The sequence below is a fragment of the Thermobia domestica genome, chromosome 8 (genome assembly GCF_964235325.1).
Source record: "Thermobia domestica chromosome 8, izTheDome1.hap1.1, whole genome shotgun sequence".
NCBI lineage: Eukaryota > Metazoa > Arthropoda > Insecta > Zygentoma > Lepismatidae > Thermobia > Thermobia domestica.
In genome coordinates, this window is record NC_137461.1 from 242,029,585 (window position 1) to 242,047,299 (window position 17,715).

The following is a 17,715-nucleotide window of genomic DNA, read 5'->3' on the forward strand; positions in this document are numbered from 1 at the left end:
TCACGTTCAGCAGCGAATTTATACCATACGTGGACCTACTGATTAACGTGTAACCCGAACTACATAAGCTCCTACCGGGAATCGAACCCTGGTCTTCGCGTACGCTAACCGCTTAGCCACAAAGGAGTTCTTTACGAGTATCTTTCTTTTGTTATTGTAGAAGGTCTACAATAGATGTACATAATCGCTTACTATTTGCGAAAGAAGCCGTGGCAGATGTAGCCCGGGGACGGGGGGCGTAGGCCCTCAGTTTTATGAGAGAAAAAAATAATTTAAACTATAATTTATATATTTTTGAAAGTTTATATTAAATTCATGATATTTCTATCAGTCTCGGTTCTGGCTGCCCCCTCCCCAGTTTTTACCATCTAGATTCGTCCCTGGAAAGGAGCTTCTAAAAACCGTACTTTCTCCACTGTCATTATTTCTTGAAAAGAAAATCTTCTTTTTCTATAGAAGTTCCTATCAGGAACGTGCGTAGGACTTTATTTCGGGGGGGGATTCCGAATTCAATATGAGGATAAATTATTAAAATTTCGTAAAATTACGCCTAAAATTAGACTAAATTTAAAGAAAAATTGGAATTTCGCGAGGATCAGACCCTCAGGACCAACCCCATGCATCAGGGCCGTGCCCTCGGGGGGGGGGGGGGGCGAGTGGAACGACGGCCCCGTGCGCCAAAGTAAGGGGGCGAAAAATTCGGGAGAAAAATAAAAAAACGTAGGAAAAATTGTTTGGAATATATGTATCGGGGCACCGTCGTATACTCTCGCCCCGGGCGCTGATTTTCCACGGCACGGCCCTGCCCTGCATACATCCCTGGTTCCTATGTCTACCTAATAAACTACCTAATAGGTCACACAAAACGGAAACCTATTTACATATTGAATTATTGTTTTGTTACACACGATTTGACGCCATATCAATATTACCCGCGATTACGCTTGTCGATGCGTCATTGTTTTACCATGTTTCGACGCAACAAGTAGCTTGTGTGACGTCGCCGCAGAAACCAGAGGAGTTTATTGATTCCTGACAACGACTGCAGTTTGGACGAGTCCAATGTAAGTATTTTAATCTTATTGCATTGATTTAACATAAAATAGCGATATTTATATATTTTCTTATTCTTCTTCCTCTTTTTAACACTTTATAAACTTTAATATTAATTTTAGAGCGTGTGACGTTCAATAGGTATTAACGTTTTTGAGTTGTTTTGAGTTTTGTATACATCTGCTGAATGCATGTGCACTGCGGAAACACGTTGTTCACTGAAACCTTGTGTTGTGTTGAGCTAACTTAGTGTAAGTAGCCTCACATTGTGATTGCAAATTAATGTCTGTGTATTTTAAGTATCTATTACTACAATATTTCGTTTCATGTGATACACATTAAAATTAAAGACATCGTTCTTTTCACTGAGAATCTCGCCGGAGTTGTTCCGTGACGTACGGAACCCTGGTTCGATCCCCAGACTCCGTTAACATATAAGCGTAAACTTTTAAAACAATCAAAACACGCCTATAAGAATAATTAAATACATAATGAAAGATTGTGTAAATGAAATGTATATAAAATTTTCCCTCCTGGCTGTATAGTTAGCTTGAATTGAGTTGAGTTTAACGTCCGGTTCAGCAGCGAGGCTATATGAGACGTGGACCTACTGATTAACGTGGAATCCGAACCACATGAGCTCCCGCCGGGAATCGAACCCTGGTGTCCCACGCCAAAGGCGCGTACGCTAACCACTTAGCCACGGAAGAGCTCTTTATGGTTATCGTACGCGCTTTTGATATGGGAAACCCTGGTTCGATTCCAAGTGGAAGCTTCTATGCTCCATAACCCACGTTAAACTGTAAGACCACGTCTCATACAGTCTGGATGTTGAAAGGGACTGCAAACAAACTAATCACCACCAAAATGCATAAAAGTCCATGTGGTTTAAAATCAAATTGTATTTCAATGTTTTAATACAAACTATGTTCGAAACAGTGTTTCTTCCAGACATGTTTTTCGGAGGACACTGCTTCCCTGGAACTCTGAGAGTGCTCCCCAACGAGACCAAAATAATACGTCTATAATATAATAATAAATAGAAGAGTAATAATATGTGCCCATCCGAATACTATGTGTGCCCACCAGGGCCATAGCCAGCTCAAAAATGTAGGGGGCCGGCTGAAGTTAGGGGGGGGCGATCCAACCATATGATAGTTCATCACCATATTATCGTTCATTTGCAAGCCTACCCTGAAAATTTTAGGAGGCAAGCAAAACTTTAGGGGGGCCTTCCCCCTATACGGGCCTGGTGCCCACCTGGAACATTATTTCTGAAGGAAATCCTGGTTCGAACTGAAAGTCAAAGCCAGGGCGAAAACAAGGATTGCCAACCACTTAGATACTGGGAACTTATAAAAATATTTAGGAACAATAGAGGCCACTCCTATTTAGTTTGGTTTATGTGTATCAGTTTAAAAGTCTTCATCCCGGCGAAATTAAAATACCGCTAATTTTACAGTAATCATGTGATATCTTCAAATAGATAAAAGATAATTGAAATGTGGAACAAGAGCGCCCTAGACAATATTATTTTGCGTGAGGTACCGTTATCACAAGTCACCTAGTGGCTTTCCGTTTTCAGCTGTTTAGAAACGCGAAAATAAATGCCGATTTCAAAATGGCTCGAAATCGAAAGCAGATAAGTGAGTCGTGATAACGGTTTCTCATGTAAAATAATATTATCTAGGGCGCTCTTATTCCACATTTCGATTATCTTTTATGTATTTGAAGATATCACATAATTACTGTAGAATTAGCTGTATTTTAATTTCGCCGGAATGAAGACTCTTAAATGGTTGATGAAAACGTGTTGTCAGAAAGTATCAAGTCTAGACCTTAGCATCACAGATTAGCGTGTTAACTAAAAAGCGATTCGTATTTGCGTACGGCTTACAGGGCCTCAGTGCAGGGCGGCCAAATTCCCAGGGCTGACATGTTTAAAAAATCTAGATTAAAATACGATATGTGAGAAAATGATACTGTCCATAAGATAGAGAAATTTCATGGAGATTCTGTTTCAAAAACAATATCGAAGGAAGTCTTTAATGTATTGTATGTTGTCAGTTATTTTATGTTGTTTTTCTTACGCATAACTATATTGGAACAAATAAAGAGAGGCTAAACAATTTGTTGGGTTTGGGGGTGTAAATACCGATAAACAAGGGCTTAATCGTCAATAATACGAAAACACACAAATTCACCTGTGTTGATTTGCGCTTACCATACTTTTCAGTTGAAAGGTTATATGAGGACTGTTTAAAATGCAGTAAATGCTTATTTTTGCATATCATCTCGCTCATGGAAAGAATTAAAACCCGGAAACTCTCGTTGCGTACGGCATTGAATAACATGTGTTCATTGCTAAGAATACTTACTGCATTTCTAGAATAAATACTATTACGACAGATCAGGGCTAGATTAATCCATCTGGAGGTCCGGGAATTATATATATATATATATATATATATATATATATATATATATATATATATATATATATATATATATATATATATATATATATATGGCCCCAGCTGACTTCATCTAATACATTTCTGTAAAAGTACAGTAGGAAAGTTACGGGTATATATTTGATATTTTTGGTCATATTTTATTTTTATGATGAAGATTGTATCTTCATGATTCTATTTGGATAACCAGTTGAGATTTTGATCAGAAATGAAATATAATGACATTTTTGAGTTTTACGTGCCACGATTATGCCGGTTAGGCTAAAGGAGACGGTGATAATGAGAAATGAATGAAATGGTGGAATGAAGAAAGTGGGAGGAAATGTGAGAACCCCAGGGAAATCCACGCACACGGTGTTTGTCCACCACAATGTGCACTTGGCCGGAACAGGCTTTGAAGCCAGGACCACATGCACCAGAGGGGAACGCTCTACCACTGAGCCACGGCAGCCCCAGATTTTGATCAGAGTAGAAGTCCCTGTCTACTTGGAGCCTCGGGGCTATAGCCTCCCTAAGCCCTTCCTTAAGCCCTGCCACAAAAACGTTTATCCAGAAATATTTTACTGGTATCCAAAAGCTCTAAAGACGGAAAATTTAATTCTGTTTATGAACAATGAAGTTAATTCGGTAGTTCATAATTACTGAAGGTAAATATCGGAGCCTCTCTTTCTATGTATAAAAACTTTCAGATAAGTACCAGGTTCGCATTCAAAATAGTTGGGAGATGAAATTTTCGGAATAAATGGAATGTTATGCACTATCGTTTCTGTCTACAAGTAACATCAGCCGTATGGCAGTATTGCTAGAGGTACTACTTTTAGACGAAATTTATTGCTTGTTCATAAGTTTTTGAATAAAACAAAAAGGATAAGTTAAACAATATCAAATTTGTGAGATCGAAAATGTATTCGTCGACGCCCAGCGTCACCTACAGGCGAACTACTTTAAAGGCGTCTTCTTGTTCACCAATCTTCCACCAGAGGGTCCTAGTGAATCACAGTAGCACTAGCTACTTACGAAGCCATATCTAGCATCTTGGTGCTAGATCTAGCATAATTCACATGCATTTAGCATCTTGCATCTTGACTTTAACATCTTGGCCAAATCTAGCATAATTTCATTCTTCCTTCTGGTGAACAGAAAAAGAACGAAAATTTAGATGGTTCAAGGACTGTCTGGAATTATTCTTCTTAGTTGAAGCAATGAAACCAGTCAGTATTTCCGTGATTGTAATTTGTTGTTGAATTTAGAGAAATGTTCAAAAATAACAAAACGTGACTCTACAACGCATATTAACTTACCCATAGTTTTATTACTGTCAACTGAAACCTGAATGTGTGGTTATCTGAGATGTTTTTGTCCCTTTCAATTTACAACTTGAGAGGGAGGGGTATGAGCGACAGGGGACAGCTAGTAATACACTAAAAGAAATGCTTCAGGCCTGTGTCGGAAGCGGCATGTTGTGTATATGTTTCTTAAAATGTTATCTATTCATAAAATATAAATTCGACCTTCCTCCCCTATAATGTACCATTTACCAATTTCTTTCATTATCATTCCAGACAGCGTCATATTAGCTTTGTACATAAATACAGTTGAAACACTTCATTAAAATAATGAAGATAAGTAGGAGCGGATCTTTAAAATTAGTTAGGAAGGATAATTTGAAAATCTGGCATAATTTACAAAAATCTAGCATAATTAAGACCCATGTTTGGCATCATCACGAGTCTGGAGTGTGGCAACCCTGCTACTTACCTATGTTTCGAAGTCGACATATAGTACAAGGAAGAAGACGCCTTTAAAGTAGTGTCACCTGCAGATGACATTGAGCGTGGATGATTTAAGGTCGTTTCTGTACTGAATTCGTAAAAACTATCTAACAGTAGGTCAAACATTAAACCGTCCTGATAGCTGCTAACTTCTCGCAGTTACGGTAGTCCATGAAACAAGACAAAACTGAATTTTCGAGAAAAGATATGTAAGAGACGAGACATAGGCTAACTATTGGATATAAAATGCTTAAATATCGGCGGATGGCGCAGATGTACTAAAAAGAAGAGTTTTTAGTAAGATTCTATATTACGTTAGAAAGTAGTTCAGTTTGCGACAGGTAATGAATGTAATTTGTTGCAAAATGTATGTTCTCTGCAAGTCTGAGGATACGCAGACATTATAGTTAACAGTGTCTTTATTAGTCTCAGTTTGCTAATGTAATAACCACAATTTCAAATAAAATAATCGGTGCTATTATAAATTCGTTTCAGTCGGACTCACAATCTTTAGATAACACGTTAAATGCCAATTTGATACGATAAGATGGAAATGATGTTTCTTTAAGACACTGGTGTCGCTGTATAGGTCATGAAAGCATTCTCATTAGGAAAGATTCTCTCACAGGTGTATTGTTCACCTTTTCGGGTACCTGGGTTTTGGGGATATTTTTTAGACTTTCAGTCAAGCAGCTACTGCATCGTCACTATTTATCCTAGAATCATGGTTCATACCCATTCTCTTCAGAATGGAGCTGGCTTTCAAATGGTACCACTTGTATGACCATACCATATACCAGGAGAGGGAAAAGTAATGTCAAATGGAAAACTTCGGGAGAATTTTTTTTCATACTTTTGGCACCTCTGAAACGGCCCTGTGTGAACGTAGAGATCTAAAAAAATCTGATAAATAATACTTGATAGACTGAATGTGTGCGCCAAATTTCAAGTTTCTATCTTGAATACTAAGGACCTTTATCAAGAATCCCCACAATGCCCCAAGTTACCGCAAAAGACCATGATCTCAGGTAAAAAAAAAATCCTGAGACATCTTTATTTACCTTGGGACTATAATCCGCCAATCACTCTCTTCAGAATAGAACTGCCTTTCATCCGGTACCATTCACATGTCTGCATTGTGTATCTAAGGCCGGAAAATCCCGAAAAAAGGAAAGTTTTGGTCTAAATATCCCTTTTTTAAAGTTTTTGCCTCTCTGGACACCCCTGTTTTAACGCAGAAATCTGAAAAAGTCTGTTAAATACTACTAGGTGGACTAAATGTTTGTGCACAATTTCAATCTTCTAGGTGCAAAAAGAAGCCCGCAAAAAAAAAATACCGAAAATGTCCAATATTCCCGCATACAGAAGTATATTTTGATAAAAATTCCCTGAGACAACCCTAATTACCCTAGGGTCATGTTCAGTGGCGAAGAGTGGTAAGAGGCCCTGAGGCCCGGCCTACCCATTTACTTTCAGAAATTATAATTTATAATTAATTCACTTTCCTTGCACCGAATGCATGATATTTCCTAAGTTGAAAAAAATTGTTCGATAAAGAAATCATGGTTGGCACCACTGCTGGGAGGCTCACCGAGCAGTGTCTCAGGGGGCAGTAGAACTACCGACAAGCTACTCAGAAAATCCCGCCAGAGAACGTGTTGGAAATGATGTTTTCTTCACCAGGGTATAAGCTGCGAAAGAGACCGGCCTCAGCGCTTATCGACTTTCGTTTCTACCTACTAGTTTCTCTCGAGACCTTCGATTTCGATTCGATATATCAACCAAATAAAGAGCAAGATAAAGTGGGCTCCATTCCGTTCCAATTTTGCTTAATTTTGCGGACTCTAACGCAATGCAAAAACTGGAACAAGAAATTCTAAAGGCGCTACACCTATTATCGCAAACTATTAATGTCCCTTTATTCCGTTGCTTTGGCGCAAACCTGTACGAAATCAGACTCGTTGGGTTCATTAGAAAGAGTGTGTTTTTTGAGATATTGTGAGTGATTTTTTTCTTACATTTGCAAAAGTGAATGAGAGAAAATGTCAGTAAGTGGAAAATATGAATATACGTAACATAATTCCTATTAAAGAACCTTCTATGTCAGTGGTCTTTTGGAAATTAATGTGTTATTAAGGAACGAAGACTAACGCCTGTGTTGAAAATAGAACAAACAGAGGGCAAGAGAGTTCTGCATGCATTGGTACAATATATATAAGACTGATTATTTAAGTCTGATTCTGTTTTTAAAGGGGAATTAAGTGACACAAAATATCTTGATTGAATGCTTGTCATGTGTTTTGAACAATATAAAATTTTACAAGCAGAGTTTGTTTCAGTACATGTAGACTAAACAACATATGTTTCTTGTGAGGCGCAGATAATGTGATAGTCCATCTTCTTCACCCGATCACGCCAATTAAAACAAGTAAATTGCATTATGGCGAATTAAGATCATCTATGAGTCACATACGTCAATTTCATTATGGAAATTGAGTTCCGGATGGAATAAGTGCTGTCGATGAACTGCAATTGCATTAAATTTACGTGAATTCGTCTTCTTGTATTTCTGTAGTAAAATATTTATGTCGAATCTGTTTCATTTTATTATTATTATTATTATTATTATTATTATTATTATTATTATTATTATTATTATTATTATTATTATTATTATTATCGTTATTACTATTATTAGTAGTAGTAGAACATTGGGCCTACCCTCTTGAAACTATCACCCTTCGCCACTGGTCATGTTTCGCCCATCATTCTCTTCAGAATAGAACTGCCTTTCAGGCGGTACCATTCATATGTCTCCATCATGTATCTAAGGCGGGAAAATCTTGAAGAAAGGGATTTTTTGGTAAAAAATATCCATTTTTTCAACATTTTGCTCCTCTGGATCCCCCTGTTTAAATGCAGAAATCTGAAAAAAAAATCTGGTAAATACTACTCGGTGGACTGAATGTTTGTGCAAAATTTCAATCTTCTACGTGCAAAAATAAGCCTCCTATATCACGACGCAGGAAGGTGTGAAGCCATACGTAAGGTCTTCTACAATGCGTCCGGACTTGAAAAAAAAAAAAAAAAAAAAAAAGAACGGACGAAAAAGCTCAAATAGGAGAGTTATAACGCAATGTACCATGAAACACCCATTATACCATAAGTACCCCAAAGAGATAGGTCATCAGAGCGTTCTCATTAGGAAAGATTCTCTCACAGGTGTATTGTTCACTATTATTCACTATAAAGGCAATTTACAATGTACAGATATCTCCCTCGTTGGTTTAAAAACTACAAATAATTGAAAATGTAGATATTAGAGGGGTGAAGCAGCAATTTAGGCTAACAGCGTTACGGGTTTATCTTCTAATAGCTACACTGGGAAGGAAGTGTGCACATTTCTTACTACCGGTCTGGAGACAGGAGTGGTTAAATGTGTTTCAGCAGAAATCGTTGCGTTTTGTCGTTAATATCAAGTATGTTCAAACTCTCGCAACTACATTTACAGAGTAAATCAACAAAGAATTTGTCACCTGTCTGTCAAGTTACGTTAATTACCTATTACAATAATAATGGCGTAGTTTATAATCTAACATAGAATTTTAGTAAAAACTCTCCTGCGGCATTTTCTAATGTTAAGCACTTTAATAGCTCTTCCAAGAGAAATAGACATACATCTGGAACTAAGACATTCCTTTCACGACATTGTTTCACCCTTTTGTTTTGTGGGGCCGGCATGGCTCAGTGGTAAATTACATCTCTCGTGCGTGAGGTTCTTGGTTCGATTATAGCTCGCGCCGAGTGAATTTCATTGTGGGCATTAGCCGTGCATGTGAGTTTTATTGTGGTTCTCCCGTTCCCTCTCACTTCTTTCGTTTTAGCATTTAATTCATTACCAATATCGCCGTCTTCTATAACCTTCGTGCATATTCGTGATAGGCTAAAATAGAAATTTCATTTAATTGTTCTTCGTTTGGTAAGCAGTTCCACTTTTCAATAAGAAACATCATTCCGTTTAATAGTCTCCCAAATATCATGTCTCACCTGAAGATTATCTTTTCTTTCAAAGATTTTAGGAGGTGACAGGGGTGGTCATTCTAAGTAAAAATGCTTATGTGAACATAGGGTATATTCCCCCTCGTTCCGGATGTAGGAGTGGGGGTAACTTTTTTGCCTCTTGCACTTGCAGATTTTCGTTTGAAACATTCTAGAACACCCTGTAACTGGGGCTATCTTACATATTATACCTCGTTTGAAAGCTAATGAAACAGGCTTGCAGGTAGTATATAGATTGTCCCAGTACTGCATACAAGAGGGAAGTAATGGAGGAAAAATTTTCGAATTTCCCTATAAAATTCCCTTTTTAAAAAACAATTTTGCACTGTTTTTGAGTGGAAACTGTTGCTTGAAGAACAGTATTTCATTAGGTGAAAATGACAGTATATATCAAAGATCCAGATGAGGTGTCAAGTTTTTAACTTCATTAGAAGCCTTAAAGAAAAGCATTCTTACTATTTACTCTAATAACTTAACAGTGTTACAGCTTTCCATAGATGACAATGGTTGGGTATTAATAAATGAATGTTTTTATGCAAAATGGGTAATACAATACTATTCCCTAACATACGAGAGCTCGACATTTCTATGGGGGATCACTAATTACAGTTCTGAACAACATATAGTAGTGAAACAAAACCCACTTGAATTAAAGTTTTCTTACAATATACTACACCAGAATGTCCATTACAATAGGGTTGTGGAAATGATAAATAATTACTTCTAATACAATTACTTGTAATACATAAACAATAATGCATACAGATAGAGACGTAAACCTACTAGCGTCAAACTTCAACGTAATTAATTTGTGCGTGAAGCAAAGTTTCAAAGATATCACCATCCTCGTCAATGCACTTTGCAATGCTCGTTAGTATATGCAGTGTTGTCCGATGGATGTCTTCTCGGCGTTTTTTGACGGTGTTGAATGCCTCTAGAATGATATGAATTAATCCTTCTCGTGAGTTGGGCTTTTGTCTGTACACAACGTCCTTCAACCAAAGCAAAAATCCAAAGGTGGATGATCCGGGGAGCGGGGCGGCCAGTGAATAATCTACCTCCGTCCTCCGCGACCCATCTCCCGATGAGGAACTTGGAATCAAGATATTGACATACAGCTTGTGTCGCATGAGTGGGACGTATGTACGTGGACGTCCGAATTTGAAGTGTTACATCTTCAAGTAGTACGCGTAATTCATGGCGAAGTAAATCCAAATAATACTCACTTGTTGAACGCTGGGGAAAAAAAAAAGGACCAATGATCTGATCACAGATAATCCCCGCTCAAACATTTACAGAAAATCGTTCCTGGTATTGTCTTACTGTGGTTGCCCTAGGATTTTCGTCACTCCAATGATGCCAGTTGTGGGTGTTGTTTATCCCATTTCTAGTGAAAGTGGTCTCATCGGTGAACAAGATGAATTGCAAAACATTAGGATGCTCTTGTATCCATTGGGAGAAACCAATACGTAGTTCACTGTCTCCTGGATAGAGATATTGCACTCCTTGAGCATGGAACTGATAAAATCCTTCTCCTTGCAGTACATCATGTACGTGCAGGGGTGCCCATCCCCCCCAAAGCTGATGGCGCACTCCCCCTAAAAACTAATAATCTCTTCCATTCTCAAAACTCAAGTCCTCTAAAAACAATTGCCCAGTGTAGCAGTAGTTTTTATAGTACTAGTAATTGTTATTTTTGTTGTTGTTTTTATTTCCTGTAGTAGTATTATAGAATGCTTGTAGTAGTAGTAGGGGCAGTAGTAATTATACGACAGCAAAATTACTTATTCGACATTAGAGTAAAATTCTTCCCCAATTTTTTTATTCTCCCCAATTTTTTTCTTGCGCCATTCATCCCTCCTGTGGGCGGCCCTTCTCTCTTAAAACGAACCAACCTTTCCTTTCATACGGCTACTTGCGGGGTACTTCATTCATCGAGTATCGAAGCAGGGAGTACAGGGGTTCACCCCGGAAAATTTTTGAAAATTAGCTTCTCAAAATCATGTTTTAATGCTATTCCGACAGTAAAATTGCTAGTTCGAAAGTAGAGTAAAATCCCCCCCAAAATTTTTCTCAATGGCGCAGCTTGCGCCATACATCCCCCCTGTGGGCGGCCCTGCGTAGATGGAAGTTCAAGTTGATTAGAAAGTATCCTAATGCTGGTGATTGGACTTCACTGTACAGCCTGAATACCGTTGTTTTCTTCTTGAGGAGTGTATTTTGATGCTCGTTCAGATGTTAGCTTTATGCTGTTAAGCTCACCAGTTTACCACAGTTTAGTATACACGTGTGTAAAGATCCGTGCAGTAGGGGCTCTGCGGCAAGGAAATCTTCTCTGGTATTCTTCCATCACACCTTTGGCATTATTATCACAAAACCCATGGACATAAATCATATCTGCATATTCAGCGTGAGTGTATTGAAACGATATTCTACTACAACACCGTCGAACTTCTTTCACAGTCTACGCACAACACTGTTGCCACGGTTCTGTCTCTGGAGTGGGCTGAAAAATAGTACCAAATTGAAACAAAAAGGGCTGAATTCATTATTTTATACCAGCGTAATGCATGGCTCTGTAACACCAAACTAAGAGAGGTGAAGTTCTAGAACACTCCCACCCCCCTCTTCCAAGAGTACAAACCAAGAAAGTACTCTTTTCAAAACATCCAAATAGGAGTAGCTAACCCGAACAACCGTGGAAGTAGATGAAACTTTTATTGCACGTAGGAAGTTTAACAGAGGCCGCAAATTAAAAGGGAACACAGTTATCATCTTCGGTACGTATTGTAAGGAAATCAAACGCTCCTCTACTTCGAAGTGACCAATAAACCAAAAAAGTATTATGGCTATATACACTGAGAAAAATCCATTCTCCGGACAGCGTTATATTGTACAAATATACGGAATCCTCTCGCTTACTACATAAATCAGTATGGAGCATACGTTATCCATATGCTACATACGCACTGCCCTTAGGTGTTACATCCTACCGTTGCAGGATACCTGACATCTAAGTATATCACATGCATATACTTATGTCACATTCTCCAGCTACATGTTATATACGTCCACTTGTATGTGAGATCCTGACCGCCTATATTATTTCATATGGAAAGTACGTATAGATGGAACACTTATACGGAAAGTATTATAAAACATACGTTTTCAGTTACACGTCTGCTGTACGTTAAATCCAAAAACTACAGGAATTGCGCATGTAACTTGGCTTTTTAAGTACGCCACCTACAATTTTTTTCGAGTTTGTGTGTAAATAGTACGTTATAATAAAATATTAAAATATAAATTATTGCTCATTCTTGCTCATTTCACGACCGAAGGAGAATAATAGAATGTAAGAAGGATATAAGGTAAGTAAACTGCCATTTGAAAAAAAAAAAAAAAGAAAGAAAGTAGAACCGGTCCAGGTACGACGGATGGGAATTCCAAGCAGGTCACCCACCGTCACTAACGGGTGTCCGTAGTCCGTCGTATAGGGTCCTAGAACCTTCCCTGAATAACATCAAAAGAAAGAGATGTAGGGAAAGTCTTACTGATCCTTTTGAAAATGTGACAAGTATTTGTTAAATAGTGCTGAATTGGGTAGAATAGTACCAACTTTTTAACAAAAGGGGCTGAAAATGCCAGCGTGGTACCAACGGGCCGATGAATGACAAAAAGGGCTGAATTTGGTACAATTGTACCAAGTGTGGCAACAGTGACGCACAAGCACTTTACACTTCCTCACAATACCGAAACTCCTGCTATCACTTGCACACACGAGACAAAATAACTAATAAGGGCCCTTTTAAGTTAATAAGTTGCAGTGCGCCTCTTGTACCAGAAAAAAATCCCAAATCATTTCGAAGGAATTGGGCATAACAGTGGCAACGTCTTTGTTGTGTGTACGTGAGACAATCGAAATGTTTGTGTGCATTAGAAGTAATTATTTATGATTTTCATAACTCTATGGCAACGGACATTCTGGTGTAGTATGTTGCACAAAAACTTTAATTTAAGTCGGTTTTGTTTCACTGCCATCTGTTGTTCAGAACTGTAAATAGTGTTCCCAATAGAAATGTCGAGCTATCGTATGTTAGGGAATAGTATTGTATTTCCGGTTTTGCATAAAAAACATTCGTTTATTAATATTCGTAACCACCATTGTCATCTGTGGAGAGTTCGAATATTGTTATGTTATTAGAGTAAGGTGTTAGGAAGAATGCATTTTTTACGGCTTCTAATCAAGCTAAAAATTTGACACCTCATTTGGATGTTTGGTATACAGTATCATTGTCGCCTAATCAAATATTGTTCCTCTAGCAACAGTGTTTTCACTCAAGAACAGGCAAAATCGTTTTAAAAAGGGAATTTTATAAGGAAATTCGAAAAATTTCCCTTTATTACTTCCCTCTTGTACGCAGTTTTATAGGGCAATCTGTATACCATCTTCATACCTGTTTCATTAGCTTTCAAATGAGGTATAATATGTAACATAACACCAACTACAGGGTGTTCTAGAATATTTCAAACGAAAATCGTCGAGTGCAAGAGGCAAAAACGTCACCCCCACTCCTATCTTCGGAACGAGTTGGAATAGAACCTATGTTCGCATAAGCATTTTTGCTTAGAATGACCTCCTAAAATCTTTGACTTTCCTCACCGGACATCCTGTATATATACACCCTATATATATATATATATATATATATATATATATATATATATATATATATATATATATATATATATATATATATATATATATATATATACCCCATCAGGAAGACGCGGAACGATCTACTTGATCAAAGTTGCCGACCTTTTGCCGAGGCGGCAAGCGGTAAAAATCGTAAAGTAAAATACCCTTTGCTGACGGTTGCCGACCGTCATAGTCGGCGAAACAGTGGCAAAGGCCTCTTTCCGACCCTTTGCGACTCCTTATGCCGGCCTTTTTCAACGGCGGCGCCGACGCATTTAGTGCTCATTTCCGGCTGTTTGCCGACTGCTCGGCAAGGCAACTATTCGTCGCAGTCTAAAATCGCGCGGAAAGACTCCGGTGTCCGGCGCCGGCAATATACGGAAAACTGTTAGATGTCAGACGTCCTGCAACGGCATGATGTAACACCTAAGGGCAGTGCCTATGTAGCATACGGATAACGTATGCTTCATACTGATTTCTGTAGTAAGCAAGAGGATACCGTATATTTGTACAATATGCCGCTGTCCGAGAACGGATTTTTCTCTGTGTAATAGTTCTATAATCATCACTATTCTTTGGGTTCGATTTCTTAGCCATCGGTATCATGATCGTCTCAGGAAGTATTTTGGCCATTCTCCTGTTTCATATATTTAATTGTAGAGTCGGAACAATACTTTCTTGCCTTGTCTCCCATATTCTAAATAAATTCGATTGGTATATTATCTATCCTGGTTTTCCTACAGGAAGGGGGAGTCCAAAATAGGCGCAGTGTCTCGTAAGAGTCTAACCCTAGACAGTATTATCTTTGTTATAGACCAGTGGTGCTCAAACGTTTCAAGCCTAGCGTATCCTTGGGGGAATGCAATTGCTCTGAACCCCCCCTCCATCATAATCCAATCCACCAATACGCAAAGTTGGAAACGGAGGATATCCATCCATACGTAAGACTTAGACGAAACAATCTAGGAATCAGAAAGGGACTTCAGTTCTTAAAATCAACCTTGGAGCAACGATCGTTTCTTTGATAGACATTTTAAAAGCCACAATAAACGAATTTTTTCGGTTCTATATACTTTGTTTCATAATTGAGATAAAATTCACTATATAAATGTAACAAAAATATAAGTTTTATTAAGTGTGTATTCCTCAGAATCATTTATTCTTTAACTGATGATTGTAAAATAATAATAATGATAATTTGTAATGATCTCTAAACTTTTGATAGCTTGTAAAATGTATAATGCTTTCGTCCAATAATAAGAGAAAATTTAACAGACCGTGAAATCTCAGACGTCCTCTAAATCGGCCTCTAACGGCATTCTTTTGTTCCAGCGCCCCTTTCAGAAATGAAAATGCCCTCTGGGGAGAATTAACACCTACGTTGAGAACAAGGGATCGCCGGAACCGGTTCCTGGTGGAACCGGTTTCGGGCTATGAACGGATCCGATTCCGGAACCGGGTTTTCGGATCCATTTCTGGAACCGATGAACTGTCGCAACAGGAATTTTGTGGCCGTACGTACGCTGAACTTGAGCTACTGGCAGTCTGTGAACAATGTGCTAGATGAAATGGAAGCGACAGGCAGGCGTCCAGGCGGCGGCCACTTGTCTTATTTATCTAAACAAACTGGATAACTGGCAAACTCATTGGCTAAACAGGCAAACTACAAACTCATTTGGCTTAACACTTACTAATGGACCAATTTTTTTCTTTGCTGCACAAGCAAGTCTGGGCGTGGAGGGCACAAGCGCGTGGTCCTTGCAGTGTTTTGAAGGTGAGCTTTGTGTCTTCTTTACGGGTCTTAGGGGGGCTTTTGGATCCAGGTCTGGTCCCGGTCCCTAAGATCCGGTTCTGGAACCGGGTTTTTCGGATCCAGGTCTGAAACCAGTTCTGAAAACCGGATCTTCAAGACCCGGAAACTTTGTGGCCATCCTTATTGAGAACCACTGCGCTCAACAATTCAAAATATCGTGAATTCAAAATTCAAACCTAATAATTGTGCCACTTGAGAGTTCAATTCTCAATATACATAATATTTACTAAAATCACGTGAAGATAAAGTGATGATAAAATTGCCTACCAAATCTCAGGTTGTATTCAAGAAAATAAAGCAGTGTTTCCCACCAGACAAGAAATTTCATGTCTAACAAACCTGTTTATTGGTGCGAAAGCAAGATGTAACTCGAGACGAGAAGTACTTTCTAAAATTCGAGACGAGTCGGGGAAAAATTCAGTCTTCATCTCGTTTTCGAGACGAGATGAGAAACATGACCATTCTCTTCTCATTTCCGAGACGAGACACTTCTCGGGATTCGTAGGCATACAAGTTCGTACAAGTATTATATCAGAAACTCTTAAAACATAATGAAGGGCATTTATCAACGTTTAAAAGTACATATAACATTAAACATTGTTCTTCAGTAATACTAGAATGATTCATCATGCTTACAATATCGTGGTATACAACATACTTGTATTTATTACGAAATAATGAAAGCTGGTTGTCATTCAGGATTAGAAGACGAGACGAGAGGTCCTCGTGTTGGACTGTCTTTAGTCACCTTCTTATCAGATCCTTTACGGAGTGTCGATTTCACGTTTTGCCCTTGCCCTACAACTAGTGTTTCGTCCTCGTGCTAATGAAGCAACATGATTTCAGGAAGTGTTGCATGTATCTAAACAGATAGCAATCCGAAGGGACAAGGTCAGGACTCTATATCCAGTTCTGCATCAAGTTCTTGAATTTTCCGTTTCAATGAATGTGTCCTTCATAGTGTGATTTTGCGTTATCCTGTTGCAGTACTGAACACTTTCGTTTCACCAGTACAGGATACTTTTAGCATTGTTCAACATACATCCGCTGAAACTGTTTAGATTAAAGATCTGCATTAATGCTACGACCATTAGAAACGAACTCGAAGTGAATTTACCCGCTCGTAGTTCGTATACAGAGCATAACATTATGCTCAAAACAGGTATATTTGACTACCGGTTCTGGAAGTGGGTTTTTGTTTTTGTATATTCGGATTCCGGAAAAAAATCCACTTGTCATCGCATGCGACAGTTGGTTTCACGGAAGCACATCAAACGAGTGTTGCAGCAGTTGACGGCACAAATCCACTTTCCTCTGACCTAAGCTGGTGTCAACTCATGTCGCACAATGCGACAGCTCCTAATGGTTTTTCCCGAGTTCGTGAAGATAACTCACTACAATGGACTGGAATATGCCTAGTTTGTTTGACAATCTCTGTGTGCTAGAGCATTGATTTTCTTCAATTGCATGTCGTATGATCTCAAAATCTGTTACTTTAGAGTAGCCAGAACTTGGCTGATCTTCAACACATTTACAACCTGCAAGAAATTTCTGGAACCAACGAACTGCTTTTGCGGTTCACTTCACCTTTCCCTTTCGCATGACAAATATTTTCGGTTGCTGCCACAGGGTGATGTGTGAGTTCGAACTCTTCATTAAGAGTTCACGTACCAAGCGTTCTTGAGCATTCATGTCACTGTCCCTCAGTGTTAAATAGTGTATTTGACACACTAACTCTTAGGCTAATTTGAGTTTGTATTTGTGCTCGATTACGGAGTATACACGCGCTTCGTGTTTGAGTTGTATAAATATTGCAAAACTTATAACAAAACTTATAACTTG

General features: G+C 38.5%; 1 protein-coding gene across 2 annotated transcripts in view; it reads left to right on the forward strand.

The window, feature by feature from the left end:
- The first annotated feature begins 967 nt into the window (after nt 1–967).
- The window catches only part of LOC145693508 (uncharacterized), a 78,044-nt gene continuing 61,296 nt past the window's right edge, over nt 968–17,715 (forward strand). The window contains exon 1 of one of the 2 annotated variants that reach the window (XM_081769574.1): nt 968–1,064. The gene's annotated coding sequence lies outside the window, so the exon portion shown is untranslated. Of the gene's footprint in view, nt 1,065–1,176; nt 1,305–17,715 lie in introns of those variants that run through there. The other variant, XM_081769575.1, reaches the window with a different exon arrangement.